Below are 5,620 nucleotides of genomic sequence, written 5' to 3' on the forward strand. Positions count from 1 at the left end.
CCAGGGCTGATCCCCCCCTGGTGCTCCCTCCTCCTCCTGTCCACCCTGATTTCCCACTTCCCATATTTCATTTCTCTTATGGCCCGTGGCAGCCACGTTTAGTGATTGCTTCACACATCCATCATGCTGTGGGTGTCACAGTGTGATGGTTGGGGCCTTTGTTTGATTTCCAAAAAAACCTCTCCTTAAACCACCAAACCCCAAACCAGTTTTAACCTGCCTTTAAAACTGAGATTGCAGGAGAATTTTCCATGGGAAGCAGGGTGGTTTTTAGTGATTTCTTTCTCTTCCCCTTTGCAGCCTCACTGTAAGATTTGATTTCAGCACTATGGGCACTGAGTTCTTGGGGAATGCTTTATTTTGGAGTGATAGCAATACGGAAATGAAAAATAAGGATCGATCTCAAGGGCTAAACCGAGCTGTGTGAGTTAAAACCAAACTTTTCTGGGAACTTTTTCCCTTGGGCCAGGCTATGCAAGCATTAACTCAGGATGGTTGTGGTCAACTCAAAGGTTTTGTCACCAAGAGGTCCTTTTCCTCTACCCCGCCTGGCCAGCATCAGCTGTTTGAGCCTTAATTCCACCTCTGCTTCATACATGGAAAGGAGAAAGCTCACTGTAGAAGGAACAACAATAAAAAACAAGTTGTTCTGTACGGAAGGGCTCATCTTACCTGGCTCCATAGCTGTGGTGCAACACATAACCCTCGCCATAAATGCAACACCTCCTCCTGCTGCTGTCACATATTGCTCACGTCAGACTTGAGTGAGACAAACCACCCTTCTGTCCCACTTAACCGCTCTGGCTAACGAGGGAAATCAATCATGCTGCCCTGGGGCTGGCCATCCATCTCAGGCCCTTCCCTGGTGGCACTGGAAGAGCCAGGGTAAGCCTGCCCAACACTCTCCTACTTGCAGGAGAAGGGCTCAGGTTGTAGGGAATTGCCACGCTGCAATTAAAAGTTAATATTTCAACAGTGCTGGATGCTTTGCTGTTGCTCTCTTGGTATTAATAATCTTCCCTTAGCTGGGAGGTATTTGTGCTAGATCTGCCTGCTTCTAGCTGAAGGAAAACCCATTACAAGACCTCCTTGAGTCCTGTGTAGTGGGCACTTCTCTTTTTTAGCAGAAATTTTTGGCTCAGAAAAGCCCCAGCAACCCAGAAGTGTAAAATTACAAACGAAGTGTGTTGTGTCGGAGGATTCTGGCCATTTGCTTAATTTTTATCACCCAATTTCTGCAAATGCCCCGTGGAGGTGCTTGAAAAGAACATATTTCCCCTCCTCTTTTCCTGCTAGTTTTGTCATTCTGACAAATGGTTGATGTGTTGGTTGTGTTTCTAACGCTGCTGGAAACGCTCGTGGCTTTCATGGTCTGGAGCCAGCACTGCGATTTCCACAAAGAAATGAGAGGGAGAGGCTATGGATAACTGTTCCTCTGGCTCTGGTGCACCCCACTACAACTCGCTGTCCTACGAATAACACCTGCCTATTTTACATCTCGACAACAGCTTTCCTTATTTATTGAAAGGCTTGGGATTCTTGGAGGACATTTCCATTTTTCTCCACTGTTTCTGGCGGTCGCGCTGCAGCAAATTGGTCTCCAGCTGCACCTTTTCTCCTCAGTTTTGGCTGGAGGGAGCCTGTCTTGCTTGCTGGGTGATCAAAAATCATCCCACGAAGCTGTTCCCGCTCCTGCAACGAGCGGTTGGGAGATGCAGTGTGGGAACAGTGCCTCGCTCAGCAGTGATGTGACGGCACGTGGGGGCAACGCCGTGTTCGCCTGCAGTGCCTCATACAGCACTGGCACCTCTCTGGGGTTAGTGGCCACTGTGAAACAGTGCTGCACCCCTTCACCTCTGCTTTTGGTGATGCAAGGGACAGCTTGCACTGGTCGATGTCAAGAGGAGATCAAGATGAAGCATGAGAAGTTTGTTATTCTGCGTGGAGTGCAACAAGGCTGCTGTTGAGCTGGAGAGCTGCTCAAGGTCATCGTGAGAAGGGGAGAGGAGATGCTTACACAAGGCAGATACCAGTTTTTGCTGGGCTAACAAACATTATCAGATGTGTTAAAAAGCAGAGTTGCTCTTCAACAGAGTCCTTTTTTAACTGTCAGCCTAGTATCAGCTGCAAAGACAGTATTCTGAGTTTCTGTGCCCCTGCTTTTCTTAAGATGTCGTATTCAGAAACCTCCTGGAAAGAGGATGGCGACTGCCTCACAGCCAGGTTTGAGCCATATCCTGGGTGAGTCACAGAATCATGGAATCTTTGAGGTTGGAAAGGACCTCTAAGATCGAGTCCCCAGGTAGTTGGCTGCATTTATTAATCTGTCCCCTTTTCACTCATATTGAAGGGAATACCAACATCTAGTTAGAAAATGAGAAATACCCGTGGCATGAAAGATCTAACATTATTAGCACTGTTCAACATATATTTAAACAAAATAGAATTGTAGAACGTCCTAAGTCAGAAGGGACCCACAAGGATCAGCAAAGTCCAGCTCCTGGCTCTGCACAGGACGGCCCCAAGAAGCAGTAAATTCTACCACCCACAAGACAGTGTAAAGTCAAATTTGGTTAAAACTCTGTGGATTTGTTCACCATATCCTATGTGTGTACCTTTATATACATGTTAGCTTTTCCCATAATTTGAAAGCTTTTACTAAAATAAGCTTTAAAACAGCTCAAATGGCTCCTTGAATAGTTGTCTTAAAATTCTTGAGTCCAAGTTCCCTGGCCTTGATCACCTAAGTACATCTTATGGAATCACAGGATATCCTGAGTTGGAAGGGGTCTGCAAGGATCATCGAAGTCCAGCTGGCCCTGCACAGGACCACCCCAAGTTGCCACGTTTTGCTACTTTTTCATGATCTTTAGTTCTTAGGAAGTCCATGGATTAGACTTCCCCAAATGCTCAGTGAAACAGCAATATTTCCATCCCGTGCAGTCTGCTGTCAAGTTCTCTTTTCCCAAGAAAAGCAGGAATGAAACCTCCTGTTGTCCTCCCCTCTGCTGGCCAAAGCTTTCTCCTTTTGCAATATGAGCTGCTGTCTGACACCAAATAGGATAATATTTAATCCGACGGACATCGTATGGTTTTACAAAGTGCTGTAGCATAATTGGAAAAAGAAGGACTGGTTCAGGATTACAGCAAGACAACTCAGCCAAAATGTAAACTGAACACGCTGCAGAGCACTATGGGACCTGCTTATGCTCCACAACACTATTTATGATCTTTAGCTGATTCAAAATAGCTGACAGGATAAAAGACGAGCCTGTCTCTGTTAGTTTGCAATTAGGGACTCGGCTCACAAGCATCCGTTTTCCAGGAGAGATCTCTGCTGGTGATTGTGTGCCTCATGTTTTCCTCAGAGCCAGGGCTGGGAAAGGGCTGCTAACATGATAAAAGAAATGGAGCTCGTGTGTGTTTGGAGGGGAGATGAGGAAAGCCTGACTTAATTAAATTAGCCAAATGAAAGCTGAGGAAGATAGCTGCCTATAAATACACTGGCGGAAGATGGGGAGGGGAGAGCATCAGCCAAGGAGAACTATTTATGCCCGAGGATAGTGTTGGCACAAGAATAAATGTACGTAAACTGGCCCAGAATAAATTCAGCCTGGAAACTGGAAGATCGTTTGTGACAATTAGAGAGCGATCGGGCTACGGACCAACCTTCCTGTGGGAATAGAGGGGGATAAAACCCTTCCTGCTTTTAGCAGGAGCTTGCAGGAGGGCCGGATCCAATGACCCAGGGATGCCATGCAGCCCAATGCTCATTCTTCTTCCCTTATTTTCCTATGATTTCTGCCTCAGCCTCATATTTATGCCAATTCTCATCACGTCCCACCCTCCTTCCTGTCGCCTGATATGTATCTCAGTTGCTGGCTTCGCTCCCTTCTGATGCAGGTGGCTTTCTTCTAACAGTAATAACTTCCCCACATGGTCAGGAGCCTGCAGGATTCTTAGTGCTTTTGAAATTTTTGTTTTTTAAATCTCTGTGCCCAATCCCTCTTTGTCTGTTTGTCCTTCTTGCACGGAGGAGGCCAGACGGGGGCAGATGGTGTCCTCCAACCAAGGTGTCTCTGCCAGACCCCACACAGGTAAGAGAGTCCTTGGAGTGTTGGATTCTGATATTTCCTGCTTGGGTTAAACGGGCACAAAATGGTAATCAGAGCCTGTTTCCAGCCCTGGCACAATATGGCCCTGAAAATAACTTTTCCCACTGATGGAGAAGGGCTTTGGGGAATTCCAAAGTATCGGGAGCCGTGGATGCTGAGCAGCCTCGGGAGGCTGATGGCAGTAGTTTGCAGTCTGAGCTCTGGGAGATATCCCATTTGCACAGCTCTTTCTAGGGCTGGGAAACAAGAGATGCTTTGTAACAACCTCACTGGCTCTTTGTGTGCCTTTGCTGGTGTTTCCCTCACACTGGTGCGAAGGGGATGGGGCAGTGAGGTCGCTGAGCTCACCTTGTCTACAGGAATGTCTCCAGGAGGGCACCAGTGATGCTTTTGGCTCATGAGATTGGATGTTTCTGTTTGGTTTAGGTGCAGCAATGGTGCAGTGTTTAAGTTGACTTTTTGCTAAAAGCATGGGCAGTGGATGGATGGGAGTGGGTGTGAGGAAGAAAAGTGATTTCTCTGCTTGCAGGTTGTACCCATTCCACTAGGCTGGAGCTTTTCTTCATTTATTACCATAATAACTAGGAAATGCACCTTGAAACTTCCCAAAAGGCTTGGAGGCCTTGTAAGAAGGCTAAGACTAAATTCCTCCTGCAACCGAATCATAATGTTGAATCTAAGAAAAAAAGGAAAATTAAAAACCTTTGTTGGGTATTATGTCAGCTTTCTGGATTATCTAAAGAGATCTTTTCAGCAAGGTAGTTGAAATACTGGGTTTTCAGGGGAATTAAATGCCTGCCTGTGTGTGTTTTGGGCACCTAATTCCTCTAAGGCCTTTAAAAACTCTTGTGTTCATTCATATTCCCTGACTGTCACTGCTTAACCAGCCTGAGCCTTATACGTGCTCCATCAGATATTCCAACAATTCCTCTTGATGAGGGAGCAAAGCTGGGTGCCAACGCTCCCATTCTGCATGCACACAGCTCTGGCAAGGGACTAGCAAGTGCATCTGTTTGAACTTTACACCGCCTTCGTTTAATTTCAATTATATATTTAGTTATCGGGATCAATCTTATCACATGGGGAAGCTGGGAGGGTGGGGGGATGTAGAAGTTCAAGGCAGCCAAAATAAAACCCCTTTGCTGTGATGCTTCTCCTCGTTTCCTAATCTGCTGCCTTAAAAACGTGCATTTCTAACCCCCTTAACGCCCATCTTCTGTAAAACTCTACTCCCCTTCCCTGTCATTATTGCAGGTTTTAGATTCATTCTTATCAGCTCTTTTTTTCATACAGCGAAGTAGAGTAGATATGGGATCAGAATGCATTAAAAAAAATAATCCTAAACAATACAACCAACCAAACTAATTTAGTAAGCAACAGTTTGCACACATCAAGGTTTTTTATTCTCTTCATGCTTTGACATATAATTGGGATGCAGGTAAATTTGAATAAATCATTCACGGAAGGATAAAAATGAGGAATTTCTCAGCAGAGTGGGAATTCTC

Source organism: Neopelma chrysocephalum, unplaced genomic scaffold, assembly GCF_003984885.1.
Source record: "Neopelma chrysocephalum unplaced genomic scaffold, ASM398488v2 Primary Assembly neopelma1_89, whole genome shotgun sequence".
Classification (NCBI taxonomy): Eukaryota; Metazoa; Chordata; class Aves; order Passeriformes; family Pipridae; genus Neopelma; species Neopelma chrysocephalum.